At 47.5% G+C, this 20,848-nt stretch overlaps 1 protein-coding gene across 2 annotated transcripts in view; it reads right to left on the bottom strand.

The window, feature by feature from the left end:
- Positions 1–20,848, bottom strand: part of SUSD2 (sushi domain containing 2) — a 900,046-nt gene that overhangs the window by 483,366 nt on the left and 395,832 nt on the right. The gene's annotated exons all lie outside the window — the stretch shown is intronic.

The following is a 20,848-nucleotide window of genomic DNA, read 5'->3' on the forward strand; positions in this document are numbered from 1 at the left end:
AGGAATGAATGGGGAGTATTCCTTATTTGCGATTAGCAATTTGCTACTAGCAAATAAGATAGCGATTGAAAGGGTGCCAGGGGTGTCCAGAGGACACCCTGTAGCACCCCTGAAATGCAAATTGAAACAGGTGTTGCGCACACACATGTCCAAGGGACATGTGTGTGTGCAACATGCAACTTAGAAAAATGCTTTTAAAAGCATTTTTCTAAGTTTTTGCTATTTACAGAGAGGTCTGACCTCTCGGTAAATAGCTGCCCAAAATTGCATTTTCGCAATTTTAAAATGCTTCATGAATTGCATTTAAGGAATCTCAAATAGAGATTCCTTAAATGTATTCCTCGCAATTTAGCGAATTAGCAATTACCGATTTTTGCATTTGGGATGATGAATCCCAAATGCATAAATTGCGCTCGCAAAGGGCCAGATTCTCAGAATCTGGCCCTTTGCGAGAGCAATTCGGCTTGATGAATCAGGCTGTAAGTCTTACAGGAAAAAGGTTATGTTGTTGATGTATTACGATTGGTGATCCTGGTTGGTTGATGGATGTCAAGACCTTGTTGTTGATCTTCTGCACCCTATAAATGTTTTGCCCAGTTCTGATTTGGAAGGACTAGCATTAGAGCGATTAGTGCTTAGCATACAATACCAGCTTGGTTTCAATTTTAGGCATCCTGTTAAATCCCCTTCCTAAAAGGTTTTACGTGTTCTGCGTTAATTTGGGGCAGGGTGCTCTTGCATTGAAGATATAAAAGGATCGTCTTCATTTTTTAAGTCCTGCAGTAAGAGTTAATGGTATTTGTACACTAACAACAATCAATGTTTCTGCACCAATTTCTGCAGTTTTGGCTCCCATTCAGGGCCCTTTTGGAAACTCGCATTCTGCCAGAGTCGGAATTACAATGCAATTCGTCATGAATGCCTCGTGTTTTCATTTAGTGTATACGTGGCTCTAACGCAGACAAATTCACTCCTGATGTTAGCTTTATGTTAGTTTTTAATTTTTAAGTCACATGCCACACAAACTATTTCTTGTCCACTTTCCTTTGCTTAAGATGCTGCTCCCTGATCCACTCTTGATACAGTAAATCGTAAGAATCTGTAGAAAATTTTAATTAAAGGCATTCAGACCTAACACAATTCTTTGTTATTCTTTTAATATATTTTTAATGTTTTTGATAAACCGAAGAATGATAGTGATTTTTGTACATCTTGATGTATAATTTAATTTTCCTTAGACACATCGCTTATTGTCTAATATACAGCAAACATTTGAGACATCATCATTTCATTGAATGAATGAATGAATGAAGGATACTTATAAAGTGCGCAAATGCCTGTAGGCATCTTGGCACTAATGAAACAGTGATGTACTAGACTACAATCAGTTGGAATGGACATGGAGAAAGTGCCAACCTAATGTTGGAGCTAGAGTTTTGAAAACAGCCAAGTTATGAGCGATATCCTAAAAAGATTTAGACTGTTCTGAGATTTTGGATACAGTGGAAGACTATTCCACAGTTTTACAGTGGAGAAGATAAAACGTCATGCCCCTCAGGCTACCTTTTTGATTTTGGGTATCACCAGATTTCTTGTAAAGATGCAATGTAGTGTTCCAGTAGGGACATACCACGGAAAACTCTGTTTCACTCCCTTAACTATTATTCCATGTATTATTGAGACCTGGGACCCATTCCTATGTTCTTGTAAGTACATTGTAAAGCTTAATGAGGTTACAATAACAGAATGTTAACTGGCGATGGGGGGGACATGGTGGTAGAAGTTCTGTTTTGACAGCTCAATTGCCCTATTACATCCAGTATCTCCCTCTAGGACATGTGCTCGGGGACATTTTATACATTTTGGGGGCCCATAATCGAAACATATTTTGTGGGCCTTTGTTCCCTACAACTTTGAATTCATGATCTATTTTCATCTAAATCCCACTCATTGAATTATGCATTGAAGTTTCAGAAATGGTAAAAGAGAGAAGACAAATGACAGGCAAACACTCTGCAAGGCCTTACCCATATCCTTTCACATCCTAGTTTTCTCAATCTGCCCTTGAACTGCCTTGCGCCACATGCAGTACACAGACTGGAAGGGAAGTAGACCATGGAGCAGTCCACCATGAGAACATTACTACTAAGTAAATTTGGCAACCCAATCAATCCTAGGAGGCTTGGGTAACACTATGAGAACATGGCATACTTGCAAACTGTTGGAAATGGTCCTTTTTGCAGGGTTATCCCCAAATGTTTTGCTTCTTCCTCCTTGGTTTTTCCTGACCAGTGGTTGTTGGCTATAGGACTCTTGGCACTTTACCACTGCTGATCAGTGTCAAAGTGCAAGTGTCCCCTGTATAAAGGGTTATGGTAATTGGTTGTCCATTATTGGTATGTTTGTCTTTCTAGTAAAGTCCCTAGTAACGTGCACTATGTGTGTCAGGGATGGTAATGCAAATGCTACTAGTGGACCTGCAGCACTAGTTGTGCCACCCACACAGGTAGCCCTAAAAAGAGATCTCAGGCCTGCCACTGCAGACCCTGCATGCAGTTTGTTAACTGCCTTGTTGTCCTGACAAGTGCACCCACTGGCCAGGCCTTACCTTCCCTTTTTATGCACATCAGACATCCCTATAGTAGGCCCACGGTACCCCCCTGGGCAGGGTGCAGTGTATGTGAACGGCATAAGATGGTGAGATGGAGTTTAGTGTTCCTGAACTCAGAATGTAACAACACATCTGTTTGTGAAAATGGTTTTTAAATTGTGTGCTTAGAAACCACGTTTTTAGAAGTGTCTGGTTTCTTGTCTTAAACCATCCTGTGTGCCTCTGCCTGTTTGTGTATTGACCATCTGGGTTTGTATGTGACAGGGTCTGGGGAGTATCCTGACACCAGAGAGGGGTAGGTGAGACAGCAACAGGATGGCCTGCATTTGATGTGAGGGGGGAAGAGTAGCCCCTGGATGTGAAGAGAGCTGTGTTGCTGCCACAAAAGGATGGCTCCACTTCCTGCTGAGCATCTGGGGCCCAGACCTGCACTACAAAAGGAAGAGGGTGTGCACTGGCAGGAAGCACCCAGGTCTGGTTTGTACTGGGGTTAGAGATCCCTGAACACAAAGACTTCAAAGGCATTCAGGGGTATAAATGTGAGAGCTGAAACCCCTGAACTCAAGACTGAAATCGGGATTGAAAAAGGATTGAACCTACTTCGTGATCAAGCGGAACCTCTGCCAAAGAGGAACAGCTGAAGAGACTGCAGAGTAGGACTGCCCTTGCTGTGTGTTCTGGGGCTGGCCTGCAGTTTTCTGATTTGACTAAGGAGAGGATAAGGTACTTTGCTGTGTGCTGTGTCCCCCTGCTTGTGAGGACTTTGCTGTGTGCTGTGTCCTGAAGTAGCGTGTCTCCACGAGCCCGAGGAGAGCTGGTCCCCTGTTGTGGAAAGTCAGGAACATAAAAGTTTCCAACCGTGTCTCAGTGACGCTTGGTGTGTGGTGCTTTTGAACACCTGAGACTGCTGTGTGGTCCGTGGTACTGTTTATGAGGTTCCCCGTGATCACATTGCCCCTGCAGCGTGAAACATCGTCCATGCTGTGTTGCTGGTTGTGGTCCGAGCTGTCATCGTAACTGAGACTGTGAGTAAGGATCACCGCCGCCGGTCCAAGCTGCAACGTGCTACATGATTTCTGGAAGACTGTTGTATGGCCCGTGGTACCGTTCACGAGGTGCCACGTGATGGCATTGCCCCCGCAGCGTGAAACATGGGCCATGCTGGTGCATTGTTATTTGTGGCTCGAGCCGTCCTGGTAACTCAGGCTATGAGTAAGGATTACCGCCACCGGCCCGAGCCGCAACGTGCTAAAGGATTTCTTGAAGCTACAAAAGCTGCAAGGTGAAAGGGATTGTGATCATTGTTCACCGAGAGGAATCTGCCCAAGATCGTCAATGAAGGAGAAGGCCAACCCGTAACCCGTCCGGCTACAGCGTCGCCTAACAGCGGGGCTGCAACGTCATCGGGGCCACCCAGTAGGGCGTACGACAAGTGGGGAGAGAGAGTGAGGCAGCGCACCCCCCCAAGGTAAGGCTTGGACTCCGGCTGGGAGCCAAAAGCGTGGCCTGGCGAGGTGTGCAGGAGGAGTATAGGAATGCTTTGAGCTCTCTCCCGCTGCACAAGCTCTCTCCCGCTGCGTCTCGAGCGGCTCGTACATGCCCAGCAGTACTGGGGCCACCCCTTTAAGCTTATGACCCTTGTCTCGAATTTTGGGCCCAGTGGGGGCCTGAGTTGACCACGCAGATTGGCGTACAGCATTATTCCTTGCATTACAAACTACCTGATTCTTGCATTACAAACTGCCTTACTCTTGCATTACGAATTGCATTATTCTTGCATTACGAATCACATTATTCTTGCATTACGACCTGCATTATTCCTGCGTTACGAACTGAATTAGTACGTGCATTAAGGACTGTGTTATTACTACATTACGAACTGCATTACAAACTGCATAGCATTGCATTTGGACTGCATTAGATCATTGTGAACTGCTCACCAATACCACAAGAACCTATAAGTGACTGCTGGCCTAAAAACTGGCAAAGTGCAATATTACGAATAAGACACGGTCGCTCCACCCGCTCCTGGCCATCCTTGTAGCGCTTCCACACTCTGTGCCTGACTGTGCCCCTGATCTCGCCTGTGGTATCGTATTTGCTGCTGATCGTATTTGCTGCTAAAATTAATTTGTGTGCCAGCCTGTGCATCGCGTATTTGCTGCTGATCGTATTTGCTGCTAAAATTAATCTGTGTGCCAGACTGTGCTTCACGTTTCTGCTGCTGATCGTATTTGCTGCCTGAATTAGTTTCTGTGCCTCGATCTCGCCCTGCATCACCTTGTTGTTGTTTGGTGCCATTTTGTTGTCCCAGCCGGTCTCTCCTCCCCGCTCCCAGCCGCTGCTCCCCCGCGGCCCCACCCCCGCTCCCTACAGCACCTACAATCGATCCCCTCCCCACTCGCCACCCCGCTCCCGCCTCCCAGCTGCCCCTCCCTCCCACTGGAACATAAGGGGAGACCGGAACGGTGAAGAGCTGTGACCACCCTGACCTGGTCAGACACGGTCGCTCCACCCGCTCCTGGCCATCCTTGTAGCGCTTCCACACTCTGTGCCTGACTGTGCCCCCGATCTCGCCTGTGGTATCGTATTTGCTGCTGATCGTATTTGCTGCTAATATTAATTTGTGTGCCAGCCTGTGCATCACGTATTTGCTGCTGATCGTATTTGCTGCTAAAATTAATCTGTGTGCCAGACTGTGCTTCACGTTTCTGCTGCTGATCCTATTTGCTGCCTGAATTAGTTTCTGTGCCCCGATCTCGCCCTGCATCACCTTGTTGTTGTTTGGTGCCATTTTGTTGTCCCAGCCCGTCTCTCCTCCCCGCTCCCAGCCGCTGCTCCCCCGCGGCCCCACCCCGCTCCCTACAGCACCTACAATCGATCCCCTCCCCACTCGCCACCCCGCTCCCGCCTCGCAGCTGCCCCTCCCTCCCACTGGAACATAAGGGGAGACCGGAATGGTGAAGAGCTGTGACCACCCTGACCTGGTCAGACACGGTCGCTCCACCCGCTCCTGGCCATCCTTGTAGCGCTTCCACACTCTGTGCCTGACTGTGCCCCCGATCTCGCCTGTGGTATCGTATTTGCTGCTGATCGTATTTGCTGCTAAAATTAATTTGTGTGCCAGCCTGTGCATCGCGTATTTGCTGCTGATCGAATTTGCTGCTAAAATTAATCTGTGTGCCAGACTGTTCTTCACGTTTCTGCTGCTGATCGTATTTGCTGCCTGAATTAGTTTCTGTGCCCCGATCTCACCCTGCATCACTTGTTGTTGTTTGGTGCCATTTTGTTGTCCCAGCCCGTCTCTCCTCCCTGCTCCCAGCCGCTGCTCCCCCGCAGCCCCACTCCCGCTCCCTACACCACCTATAATCGATCCCCTCCTCACTCGCCACCCCGCTCCCGCCTCCCAGCTGCTCCTCCCTCGCTCCGCCCCTTCCACTCTCCACTTATGACAGATGCACTTGCGCCCAGCGTTCACGCGCAGCGTGCGCGCCCTATGCGCGCCGAAGGCGCGCCAAAGGTAAGCCCGTCTACGCCCGTCCGCGCCTGGCCCGCGCCCAGAGCCAGACCCCCTGGCCTCCACAAAAACCACTCCACCCGCCTTACGTACGACGCCGCAACCCTCACTGTATTCAACACCGGCGACTCCCAGACTGCCACCAAGCCGCCCCAGGACGCGACAATGGACCCTTCACCTGCCAATCCTGCAAGTTCAGCTGCATCAGGTCCCATACTACAACCAATACTGCCAAACAGAGCGCAAACAACAACCACCTGAAGTGCATCCTGCTCAACACCCGCTCGATCCACAGACACGCCATTGACCTATGGAACCTACTTGACACCACGACTCCGGACGTCGCCTTTCTCACGGAAACCTGGATGAACGCCTCATCAGTGCCCGACATCGCCATAGCCATCCCGGACGGTTACAAGATCATCCGAAGGGACCGCATCAACCAAACAGAAGGAGGCATCGCCATCGTCCACAAAAATTCCATCCGCATCACGACCAGCGCTGACGACACCCTCACAGCCGCCGAACATCTCCACTTCCAGATTCACACCGACCCCAAGACTACACTTAGAGGCACCCTCGTCTACAGACCCCCAGGACCCCGCACACAATTCAGCGAAGACATCACTGACTTTATCAGCCCACACGCCCTCTCCTCCGAGGACTACATTCTCCTAGGGGACCTCAACTTCCACATGGAAAAGAACAACGATAGCAACACCACCAACCTTCTGGACAACCTCGCCAATCTCGGACTCAAACAACTGGTAAACACCTCCACCCATTACGCCGGACACACGCTCGACGCAATCTTCTCCTCCAGCAAGCACATCTCTTTCAATCACGCCACAGGACTCCACTGGACGGACCACAGCTGCGTCCACTTCAACTTCAGAAAAACCACGACACACTACTACCCACAACAAGTCCCCCGCAGAAACTGGAACAAAATTACCACCGACCAGCTCACTACAGCACTAAACCAAATCCCTCCCACCAGATCATCGGACCCAAACCATGCAGCCATCAATCTCGCACAATGGATCACCCGCTGCGCTGACGAATTAGCACCCGTGAAAAACCACCACAACAAGCCAGGAAACAAAAAAGCCACCTGGTTCAATGACGACCTCAAAAACAAACCCAACCACAAACAACATGACCGCCCTTAAGGACGCCACCCGCAAACACCACCAGCTGATCCGATCCACCAAGAAATCAGCATTCAAGGATCGACTCGACAACAACGCCCACAACAGCAAGGAACTCTTCAGCATCGTCAAAGAGCTTACCAACCCCAGCGCCGGCACCAACGACATCACCCCCTCTCAAGAACTCTGAGACTCTCTAGCCTCGTTCTTCAACAGCAAGATCGCTGACATACATAACAGCTTCTGCGAACAATCCACTCCCCTCACCACCGAACTGAAGCCCCCCCCACCACCCTTTGCGCCTGGACCCCAATCAGCACCGAAGACACCATCCGCTTGATGAATTCCATCCACTCCGGAGCACCAACCGATCCATGCCCCCACCACACCTTCAACAAGGCCATTTCCGTCATCGCACCCCAACTCCGGGACATCATCAACTGCTCCTTCAACACCGCTACCTTCCCGGAAAGCTGGAAACATGCCGAACTCAGTGCCCTCCTGAAGAAACCTACAGCAGACCCCACCGAACTTAAGAACTACCGCCCCATCTCGCTCCTCCCATTCCCTGCCAAAGTCATAGAGAAGACTGTCAACAACCAGCTCGCCGCCTTCCTCGAGACTAACGGCTCCCTCGACCCCACACAATTCGGCTTCCGAGCAAAAAACAGCACCGAGACCGCCCTCATCGCAGCCACAGACGACATCCGAACACTACTCGGCAACGGGGAAACAGCTGCCCTCATCCTCCTAGACCTCTCAGCAGCGTTTGACACGGTCTGCCATAGCACCCTCGTACAACGCCTCAGCAACGTCGGGATACAAGAAAAAGCATTGGACTGGATCATCTCGTTCCTCGCCGGAAGAACCCAAAGAGTCCGCCTCCCCCCCTTCAGGTCAGAGGCCTCCGAAGTCATCTGTGGAGTACCACAAGGATCATCCCTCAGCCCCACCCTATTCCACGTCTACATGAGCCCCCTCGCATCCATCGCACGCCAGCACAACCTTAACATTATCTCCTACGCTGACGACACACAGCTGATCCTCTCCCTCACCAAAGGCCCAAACACCGCCAAAACCAACCTACACGAAGGGATGAAAGACGTAGCCGAGTGGATGAAGAACAGCCGCCTAAAACTGAATTCAGACAAGACGGAAGTCCTCATCCTTGGATCATCCCCCTCTGCATGGGACGACTCATGGTGGTCTCCGGCCCTAGGTAGCGCGCCCAAACCTACGGACCATGCTCGCAACCTAGGATTCATACTAGACTCCTCCCTCTCAATGACCAGACAAGTCAACGCCGTCTCGTCATCTTGCTTTAACATCTTACGCATGCTCCGAAAGATCTTCCAATGGATCCCCACCGAAACAAGAAAGATGGTCACCAAAGCACTTGTCACAAGCCGACTGGACTACGGAAACACCCTCTACGCCGGAACCACAGCCAAATAACAGAAAAAACTCCAACGCATTCAGAACGCCTCCGCCCGTCTCATCCTAGACATACCACGCCACAACCACATTTCTGGTCACTTGAGAGACTTTCACTGGCTCCCCGTCAACAAGAGAATCAAGTTCCGTCTCCTCACCCACGCACACAAGGCCCTCTACGACCTAGGACCCAGTTACCTCAACACGAGCCTAACTTTCTACACCCCCACCCGCCATCTACGATCGTCCAATCAAGCCCTCGCCGCGATCCCACGCATCCGAAGAGCCACCATGGGAGGAAGATCATTCTCCTACTTAGCAGCCAAAACCTGGAATTCTCTTCCCACCCACCTCCGCCTTACACAGAACCACCTCTCATTCAGAAAACAACTCAAAACATGGCTGTTTGATAAATAGCTAATCCCCTCCCTCAAGCGCCTTGAGACCCTCTGGGTGAGTAGTGCGCTATACAAATTTTGACTTGACTTGACTTGACATATGTTGGATTTCTATCGTTTGGTCTCATCGTATTCCTTTGGATAAAGATACCGCTATTTTTATAAAAAAAACAGTGTTGTGTACATTTGTGGTGTTATCACTGTGTTACTGGGAGTGTGGTTGCAAATACTTTACACATTGCTTTGGAGATAAACCTGGCTGCTTGTGCCAAGCTACCGGGGGGTGAGCAGGGGTTATATAAGAGGGTGTCCCTCCTTTCCTTGACTAGAAGCAAGGGTCCCTATTTGGACTGAGGTCCCTACCTCAGTCAACTAGAGACCCCCAGTTCTAACACAAACAAGCTACGGCTACATTTTCAGATACCTAACATGTTAATTTGCATAATGATGACATCACCGCGTTTGACATCACATGACCTTTAACCTGACCATATTATCACAGGAAATTTCTACAAGACATGGCACTTGTAATAAATCACAGGAAAAGACTATGTAGCCTTTGAGTCTCAAGATATTACTATGGAGTGGAATGGTTAGGCCAAACTCATAGAAACAGTTTATTGTGCACTATCCAGTCTAACCATTTGCTAACCATTGTTTATGCACCAACCATCTAAAGGACAGAGTGAAGAAAGGAAAAAGGAGTACGCACAGGGAGTCAAGAATGCAGAGGGCATTACGAGTGGTATACTTAGCATAGAAGGAAGAGACATGTGAGATGAGAGGAATGAGCTTGGATTCAACATGCTCCATGTTAGCACAAGCGTATTCAAGTGCATCCTTGGCACCACAATTGGATCTGCTTGTTCTCATCACAGCAGAGCTCAGGTTTAGAATATAAGACTGACGATAAAGGCAACTTTCCTTACAAATGTTTAAGCCACGTCCAGCTTTAGATGAAGTCTGTATTGCAACTTTATATGCTCTTCTTATTAAACTAACGCAACACTTTTCACTAGAAATGTAGTAAATAAAGTTTGGTTGGGAGGGGATTACAAACCACATTGTGCCTGGTATACGTGCTGGATGTTGTTTGTACCTTTCTGGGATGTCACTGTCTACAACGAGAGACATCAAAAAACTGTTAGCAAAGATGCTTTCGTTTAGACAACGGTTTGGGGCTGGGAAGGGTGCTCCCCAGCTTTTGGCAGGCAGTCATTGGTTTTCCTTGCTGGCCCACCAGCATGATTTACTCCTTATGTTTCAACCTAAACGGTCATGGTGTCCAGACCAGGTCAGTGTAGCACTGGCTTCTCTCCGCTGGTCCTGAACCGGTCTCGATGCCTCACCCTCTCGTTTAGTGAGATTTTTAAGCGCCGTGTGTTCTCCCGCCACCCATAGGCCCCTGGGGCCCCCCGCAGACCAGGAGCAATCAAACGTTTGCCTGCTGCTGAAAGGGCTTTAAATGGGCAGGTATTGACAGGTAGTGACAGCTGCACTTCTGCAATTTGAAAGGGAGAGTACCATAATTTCTCTGCAAGTGTTCAGTGCTATTAATAGGAGAGTGATGAGACTTCTCATTAATTAACAGATAGTCTGGCATAGTGTGTACCATGCACTTTTATGTTTATATTTGAAACACAGCCTAAGGTGGCCATTTCTCCTCACAGCCTTTGCCCTTAGTCCCCCACTGCAGAGCACATACTGGAAAAAGGAGATGGGAAGAGAGGAGGGTAAACAGAGGGAAACTAAAAAATAGAAGAACAGTGGTAATTTATAGTAAGACAAAGGGAGTAAAAAAAGGGTATGGGTGAGTGATTTCTGAAATATTAGGCTGGAGGGGATACTATAGAGCAGATAAACTATGGTATAGCACTCTTGAGTGCCAAGGGGAGTCCGGACAGGACAGTATACGTGTGAAAACTCTAAGCCTCACCACAAGGGGCACCCAGTATGATCAGATGATGGCCGGGAGAGATACATAACAGCCACTGACAAAAGGAAACAAGTGAACACTGCCGTCTACAACATAATGTATGCAGCTATGAGCTCTCCCATGGGTTCGACTCCAGATCCAAGCCTCACTCTATGTCAGCAAACAACCAATGCACATCACCAGAACAGCAAATAGCAGTCAGCGATGCACCAGGCTTCCTACTTCAAATATGCTGCTTCACCTTTTGCAGCTATACCCTTGCTATTTTTACCGCAAGGCTGCCAATCCATGGAACGGAGCAGCTCAGTAATGGACTTGCACTGTCAACACAAGGCAACATGTCACACACTCGTCTCCGGAAGTTGGCTTTGAGGGCAGAATGAAAGGCACATGTGATCAACTGGGTAGATGTACGTAACATATGCCTATTCAAGCCCAATCCCATCCGAATGTAAATGTCATGGTACTTATAGAGCGCACTGTCACCAGACGGTCACCTTGCGGTGTCGCCTATTCGGCTTCCTGGCGCTGATACTCATACCGCTGTGGAAACCCTCCTGGCTTTCCCTGTGAAGTGTCCACTCCTGGGCACCCCCAGGGTGAAGCCAGGCATCCTTAGCGCTGTTGGGGCCGGTGTGGAGGATAAGCAAGCTATTGCCCAGAGTAGCAGCGTGGGGCCCGTGATTAGAATAGGCACCGAGGCGATAATTAACAGGTCCGAGGAAATTGAGCCCAAGACCCCGCCGAGGCAGGAATCGAACCCTCGTCCCTGGCCAGAACTCTGCATCAGGGTCTGCCACTCTAACCATTGAGCCACACTCCTCCACAATTGGGTGATGGCATTAAGACTTGCTGAACTTTGCAAGTTTGAGACTGGGTCTGGCTAACTCACTAAAAAGAAAACAAGAAATACATGAAATACATGGAAGAAGTATATTTTTTTAAAGTACGTTTTTAAAGTGTGACTGTCCTGCTCAATTAACGAGGGGCTCCTTTGAATGGTAACGCCCTAGTGCAGAGCCCACCTTGCTCATATCTTAGAATGTCTTTGCATGTGGTCATGTTTTAAGTGTCATTTGTGCCTCCTCATCACATAGTATGTCTGATATGTCTAGCATTTGCTTGATCCTGTTCTATTCCAACTTCCCTATCCAAAGTGGCTTATCCTCATTTCTGCTGATCACCTGCTGCATGATTGAGTCCCAATTAGTAAGCCTAACAAGTCCAACATAAGTCTTTGTAAATTGCAGTTCACGTGATGAGGTTTTGTTTTATAAATGTAATTTGACCATGATAGTGTGGTTTATGCATTGCAGATAGACTCGCAGAAAAACCCACAGGAAGGAAAGCTGCCACTGAACTGCTCAAGTAATATGTGAAAAGCAGACCCCATTTCTTTAAAAATCAGTAATTTGTGTTTAGATTCAAACGTTGAAACCTACCTCGGTCACACTTAGTCCAGAAATGTTCTTTAGGACTGACATTAGCCCAGACCTTTTGATTTGAGTAACATTATACAGATAATACACTAACAGTCCTCGTCAATCATTGGTCTGTTGTGTAATTCACATTTATCTTCTGCCCACTCGAGCATAAGGCATTGGGTTAGCCCACTTCAGCCACTGACTAACTTCACTGTGAGTGCAGCATTCTGCAGAAGAAGCACATCCACACACAAAGTAGTTCCTGTCAGTGCCAGGAATTATAATGGCAATGTGTAATTTTGAGACCAAAAAATATTTTTCCCAATAATTTTTTATTAACATTTGTGAGGGGCAAGCGGCTTTCCTAACAATAAGGTTTTGCAAAACAAAGATGACAAAATAACCATTGGGAAAGCTATAAGATCCAAAACAAGACCTATGCCGACACTTGTTTCTAAATGTGCATTGTTCCGCAACTGATAACATTGGTTTACCGTATAGGGCTCTCTTCGATTAGCACGGTCTGCATAATATAGAAGAAATGGTTTTAATCCTCTAACAATAGTTCTGCAGCATGTGCATATAAGCAGAAGAAAAATTAAGATGACCAAGGAGTGGCTGGAGGTTTAATAGACTTGAAAACATCCAGACAGTTTGTATGACAATAACCTTTTCGCATTTAAAGACTACAAAAAATAAAGCAGTGTATGTCAAGATCCTTCTTTGACAGTGTGTGATTCTTCAAAAACCAATTTCCCCATGTTATGTAGGGCAGTTTTATTATAGTGTATGCCCAACAATTACTTGGCCCATTAGCGCTTACAAGTAGACGCATATGTCTGCAGATGAGGGTTTAGCAATGGAGGGTCATCTGATGACGTTCCTAAGGATTGACCATGCTCACTATGGTCACTGTGGCTTGAGACCTGACGCCCAATTTGTTTGGATCTGAAGTGTTTTGGGTTGTCTCTGCAGACATATTGCAATAAGATTTTGGTTCTTCTAACTAGGCCTGGGCTGTAAATTCCGTTCCGCTGACGGAATTTGTGTAATTTTGCGTTCCGTGGAGAACGCGGAATTGCCAAATATCCGCGATCCGCAGCTTCGTGGAATTTTTTGCTTGTTTGCACTTTTAAAATGGTGAGATTTTCCCCCCAGGCACGCAAACAGCATTCGCGAACAGGAAAAAAGCATCGGCAATGGGCAGAACAAGCAATTCCGCGTGTTCGTGGAGATTTTGCGTGGTCGCAGAGATGTTTTACCGTTTCATGGAGCTTTGCATAGCACGACTATGCAAATTCCGCCCTCCCCTAATTCTATTCTAACCATCTGCCAAACACGAGTCGGTTTCTTTTTCTGGGGAACAAACTTCCGGATATCAACAATCTTTTCATCTACAAGACGCTTGTTGCTAAGTGAACAGCTATAACGGTGCGCCTGTATCTACTAAGATCCTGTATAGACCCAAGTTCCTAAACATCTCTCCCAAAAAATGTGTCTACAGGGGTGGTAAACTAGATGAAGGCGTCCTGCAATTTTGGATGTAATATAGGTGACAAGATGATTCTCTAAAGAAACGGAGCTGAGCCAGTGGTGCTGGAAGCAGCGGTATGGGGGTGCTCCTGCACTCCCTGCTATTATGGAAAAAGACAAAAAAAATGTGACTTAAATGCCTTTTCAAGTGTTTGTTTTGCAATGTATGTTCTAAGGCCTGCCCTTAACAGTCAATTGTCTAAGCAGTAAACATGAAGAAACTTTGTCTCACAAATTACTGTTATAGGTTTTTGACTGTTCAGATCTAAGATTATGTTTGCTTAATGACAGATATATGTCAATATTGTATTTTGAACTGAATGACACTACGTAGGGCACAGTAAAGTATGGAAAGTGAAATCTATGGGGCATATTTACAATATGGTGGCATAGGGCAGTGCCGCAAGCCTTCTAGCTGCACTGTCTTACGTCAAAAGAAAAGGGCAGGAATTTGCCGTTTCTAGAAGATATGGCGCATTCCTGTCCTTTCTGCCAACACCGGCGCACAAGCTGCAGCTGAAAGCCAATGCAGGCTGCCATAGTGCAAGGGTGTCTGTGTTGTTGGAATGAGAGGAGTTGGCCTTATGGCTAGGGTGTCCTACCTCGAATCTGGGGAACTGGGTACGAGTCTTGGCAATGACTCTGATCATCCTGTGATTCTGGGCTCATCACTTAATCTCCCCGTGCCTAACAAAAATGAATGTGTCCTCATGTAATGCAACTGGTGCTATGTAAAGTGCTCTGATACCTGATTCGGGTCAAGTTTGCACTATAAAAAACTCTATTAAAAAAATAAATGATTGTTTTGCGCAGGAAGAGACACCTTTCTACACATAATCAAACAAAGGAGGCATTTTCCTCATTCTATGTGTGCTGCAGAATACAGCTCACATGGAAAGAGCAATAAACGAGGAGAAATGTAAACATTTGTCCTCATTATGCCTGATTTGGGAAGGCATTCGTTTGGCGCTGTTGTAAATCTGAAGCAGTGTCAAAAACCATGGGTGTTGCGTGGGAATACCTACAGCACCATCTATGGCACGCCCCTTCCACACAGAGTAAGGCATTGCCTTACTCCATTTTTACAAGGCCATGAAAAGCCCCGCAGGGTGGCTTTGTGGGGCCTTGTAAATATGGTCCATCACACTGCCTCTGGAGCATCACAAAAGTGACGATCCAGTGGCATAAACCTGCCACAGGGGCATTGTAAATATACCCCTAAGGACCTCATTTATGAGAAGAGTTGCAACACTGTGACAAAGCAGCGATACAACACTTCTCAGTGATCCCTCCTTATGACAGGATGGATGCCCCCTATTTACACTATGGCACATCATCTCGCAAGGAGTCACAGATACATCAGTATTAATGGCATATCTGTAGGCGCAAAAGTGAGCATTGCTGGGGTGTGTCTGGAAACAGACGCAACTTCAGCAATGTGTTCTTTCTTACGCCTGCCATGAGGCAGGCATAAAATTTTGACACAATGGCATCCTAGAAGTGGCACACTGAAATATTAAAGATTTTAATGCTCCACTTCTATGAGGCTTTGATGCAGGGGAACACCCACCCTGCATACATTATACCTGACACAGGTATAATGTAGCGCAGAGGTTTACAAAATTACTCTTCTGTCTAGATGCGTCACTTCATAAAAATGGTGCAACATGGTACATTATTTACACCCCTGCAGCGTCACAAAAAGTGATGTAATGGCGGGGTAACTGTGACGCAGGGCTTCATAAATAAGGGCCTATGTTTCTTAAAACAGACCAAAGAACATCTTTTCTGATGTGTGAAAATATTTTGAAAAGTATTGGAAGTGAAAAAGTGACTTGTCACTTCGTAAAACTGAAGAGGGACGGAAAGAACTCTTTTTAAAATGGTCAAAATAAATCAATATTCATCAGACAGCTCTGTGTTATGCGCGCTTGGGAAGACAAATGATCAGACAACAGTTTGCCTACCTGGTGTAATTTAGGGCTGTATTAAAATGTAGCTTTCTTGCACAATAAGGCTCCCATTATGAATGGTCGAAAAAACTGTGATACTTACGCAAACACCTTTAAAAAGATAGACTACTTTGATATGAATTTTGAAGAAATAAGTCCGACTGTTATACCCCATTTTGATGGAAACTTATAATAAACGATATTTATCTCACCCAATAAAATTAGAACACATTGCTGTCAGTTTTTTGGGATGTGATTATGATCGCAGCTAATACCAGACCACTAGCAATGAGGGGCTCAATCTCTCTAGGACATTGTGAATCATGGGTGTCTTATAAGTTTCTAAGCTGTTCAGGACACACCACAATTCCCTCAGGGTGCAAACATGGACATGCAACGCCCATCTCTTGAGGGAGGTGATTCCTACCCTCGCCTCCAAGAAGACCCGTCACTGCTCGACAGACACAACTGTTGCATATATCCACAGGCACTGCATTTCTCAGAAATAACAATCACTCCTTTGCATGGCTGAATGAGATTACTTCAAGCCAGATGCAGTTAATTGTAAAAAAGGACTCAGAAGGCCAATAATCATCCTGGTAATGACCACAGTGGGTGGGTCTCAAGCTACTACTGACTAAACCTCAAACTACATCATGGAATTGACGGTGGTCCATGAGTCTGTAAGTCCCAATCAGCGAAAACTGGAAATGAGGAGTGGGTAGGTCAAGTTGAAAAAAAAGAACACTTTGAAAATTATTTCCACATGGAAGTGCCCCTGGCATTGCACAGAATCTTCACAATTCGGCTCGGTACCTCAAGCGATGTATGCTGAGATGGTATTAATTTCCACAAGTGATCCAATTACAAATTGGCATTTGCTGGGTCAGATCTGGGATCAGATTGCTGATTGCTGCTCCCTGCAAGGTCTGAGTCTCTAGAGTTGGGTTACTGGAACAGGAACATTGTGTGGTTTATGAGAAGACATTATCCCTCTCTGTGTTGCCGGGATTGTATTTCGGGTTTTCCTTCACTGCGGGTGCACTTGTCTTTACTACTGAAGTCTGCTATGTTCGCCCGATGTCCTTGGGAAGCTGCCAGCAGATGATAGGGAATACCTCACATGGGTCATGGCAGACTGGCGACCTGTGCATGGCCCGCCCAAAATCAAAGCAGATGTGAGGCTCAGCAAGTCGCTTTCTCAGTACATAGCATCAGATGTAGAATTATTTCCAGATCAGATTCTTCAACTGTTTTTTTCACCCTGAAACGTGTCTCTTTTCAGACTATTTCGTTTTGCTTGGTCTCTTCAAAACATGTATCCACTTTCCATGTGTTCCTTCCTTTGTTTTTACTATTTCATCATACTTAGCCCAACTCCTCTTATTTTACTACCTCCTTCTTGTCTAGGTAACGTTTGTCCTTCTTTTGCTTGCTTTTTCCTCATCATTGAGTAGTGCTCTCCTCCTTCATATTTCCCACATTTTCTCTTCTATGTGTATTCTACCTCCTAGCCTCTGTATCCTTCTTGGCACAGTGTCAATTTCTGCTCTGCCCCCTATGTTGAAATCTCTAAGCCGTGTGATGTTAACCTATTACACTTGTGGTAGGCTGCACATTTCAAGAATTATGTTGAGTATTTTGGAAATACACTTCTAGAATTGTGAGTCAGTGATTGCAGGCTGGGAGCAGTTAATACTCAAATGAATCACGCTCATTGTATTGTTCTGAGTAAGGCTAAAAAGGTGAGTCAGCTCTGCCTAGAATCAAAGCGGTGGCCCTCAAAGTTAGCCATGTGTCACCACAGCAACCAATCAACTCACCAGATGGGCCACCCTTTATTCTGAGTGGCGAATTTTCTATGGCAAGCTGAGGCACAGCATTCTTAGACATAGTATAACTGCATAGAAACCCACGATCGTTTGTTTTCATGTCACTTGTATTTGGAGGATGCGAGTGGTACTTTTATAGGACTCAGGAGTAGTCATCGTTGTTACAACGCCCAAACCCTTGGAGGTTTTATCCACCTGAAACTCATTGTTGAATGCATCCGTTCCCCAGGGACTGTAATTGTATTTTAGTTGCATTATTTCTCTAGAAAACCTGTTTAATGGGTACAGGTCTCCCTTCAACAATAGTTTATATCGTTATTTTCACTACCCACTCTGGGGAGCATTTCCTACGATAATGGTTCCCAAAGTATTATTTTTCATGCCACTATTTTAGGGTGACATTTTTAATAGAGCTCTCTGTGAGTGTTACCTTAAACCGTAGCGTCTTGACTCCCTGTTGTGGCATTCTGATGTCCGTCTAACTCTCTATCCAGAATGATGTTATTTTTACTGACCGTGTACAGTACTTCTGATAGGTAAATCTCCTCCAGGCACGGTATTCCTGAAGGTATGATTATCCTAGTGCAGCATTTCCTTTGGCATGTTTTCCTCATTGGTATTCTAACTGGAATTTTTCCCTCGTTAGCACACTATTATTACTGATTGTGTTTTTTTTCCTGGCACAGGATTTATGATGAGCACAATTTGTTTGGTCACATATCATCATATTTTCAGATATGTTTTTGTAGTATAACCAGACTCATGTTTTCTAAAAAAAATAATAATAATGAAATCAGCCCTTTTCATTCACTACACTGTTCATCTGTCATTCACATTCACAAAATAGATAATGGGACAATGGGAAGCCCACGTCAGCCACACCCTATTTTACTGTGAAGGACAGTATTTTGTTTGTGCATATCTGCACATTTGCCTAAAAAAAGGGCAGATAGGCTCTTTCATCTCATCCTCTTCAATTTACTTTTGGGATTGGGCATATTTTAATTTTTTACTTACCAGCATACCAGCTTTAGCCATCAGCATTTCCACGTTTCATTACATGTAAACTTTTAATGCATACTGCATAGGTTTGCCAAAAGTAAGCAAACCGATTACATATTTTCTAAGGCCAGACCTATTGGCTTTACCAATACATTTATTTTCATCACATAAGCATTACTATAAGAAAAGTACTCCACATAGGGTTTGGTTATGAGTCTGATGGTCCGAGGACCGCCAGACTTGCAGTGGCGGTCTAGTCACCACCGCATCGGCAGTCCAACCGCCTTATTATGACTTGGACAGTCGGACTGCAATTGCACTGCCGCAAAAGTGGTGTGGAGGTCTTGAGGCCGCTATATTCTTAGCGGGATCACTTTGGTCTCGCCAAGCATATTACAAATTTCCTCTCTGCCGCGGTTTTCATGGCGGTTCCTACTCCATGAAAACCGTGGCACAGAGGAAAAAAAGGGGGCTTATAGGGCCCCCTGTTGCCTCTGGGCAATGGGGTGCATACAGGGGGGCACATCCTGTGCCCCCTCTGTGACCTGACTCCAGGGCACCCCCCACGCCGCACGGCTCACCTGCTGTAGCACGTCCCTGTACTTGTAACCCTCGCTGCTGCTCGTCATCTCCCCACGGGATTCCGCTGTGCCCTTGCTGCCTGGTGTGTCCTTGTCTCTTTTGTTTGCTTTTTGTCACTCCTTCTCCTGTGTGCTAGATCCCTGGTTTGAGTGCCCCCACCCGCTCCCTGCCGCCGTTCTCGCCGCCGCCGATCCCTCGCAGCCCCGCCCCCTTCTCCTCGCCAACCCCATTGGCCGCCCCGCTCCCACCTCCCAGCTGTTCCTCCCTCCCACTTCGCCTCATATGGATCCCGCTACGCGGGCGCGCCGATTGTGCGCCGAAGGCGAGCCAAAGGCAAGCCCGTCTGCGCCCCTTCCGCTCCTGGACCACGCCAAGCGCCACGACCCCTGGCTCCCGTCGTTGCCAGCGCTCCCGACGAACATACGACGCCGCAACCCTCCAAGCACTCAATGCCGGCCAGAAGTCCGCCTGCTAACGTGCCACCCCGAAACGCACCCACGGACCCTTCACCTGCCAAGCCTGCAAATTCACCTGCCTCCGGACCTGCACCGCGCCCAACAAGCCGAGCACCAGCAGCAACCACCTCAAGTGCATCCTGCTCAACACCTGCTCCGTCCACAGACACGCCGTCGAACTCTGGAACCTGCTCGACACAACATCACCAGACGTCGCCTTCCTCACGGAAACCTGGATGAACGCCGCCTCAGCGCCAGACATCGCCATCTCCATCCCAGACGGATACAAGATCACCTGGAGGGACCGCGTCAACCAGACGGGAGGAGGCATCGCCATCGTACACAAGAACACCATCCGCATCACGACCAGCTTCGACGACACCTTCACCGCCGCCGAACACCTCCACTTCCAGATACACACCGACCCCAAGACCACCCTCAGAGGCACCCTCATCTACAGACCCCCGGGACCACGCACACAATTCAGTGAAGACATCGCAGACTTCATCAGCCCGCACGCCCTCCCCTCCGCTGACTACATCCTCCTAGGGGACCTCAACTTCCACCTGGAAAACAACAATGACAACAACACCACCACCCTGCTGGACAACCTCGCCAACCTCGGACTCAAGCAACTGGTGAACACCCCTACCCACTACGCCAGCCACACGCTCGACCCAGTCTTCTCCTCCAGCAAGTACATCTCCTTCAGCCATTCCACCGGACTTCATTGGACTGACCACAGCTGCGTCCACTTCAGCTTCAGAAGAACCACGACCCAACGACACACCACCACCCGCAACAGGTTCCTCGCAGGAACTGAAACAAGATAACCGCCGACCAGCTCACCACCTCCCTCAGCCAGAACCCTCCCGCCAGCACAACGGACCCCAACGTAGCAGCCAACAACCTCACACAGTGGATCACCAACTGCGCGGACGACCTCGCACCACTGAAGACCCCTCCCAACGGACACTGTAGCAAGAAAGCCTCTTGGTTCACCGACGAACTTAAGAACTCC

Source organism: Lissotriton helveticus, chromosome 11 (genome assembly GCF_964261635.1).
Source record: "Lissotriton helveticus chromosome 11, aLisHel1.1, whole genome shotgun sequence".
Lineage (NCBI taxonomy): Eukaryota > Metazoa > Chordata > Amphibia > Caudata > Salamandridae > Lissotriton > Lissotriton helveticus.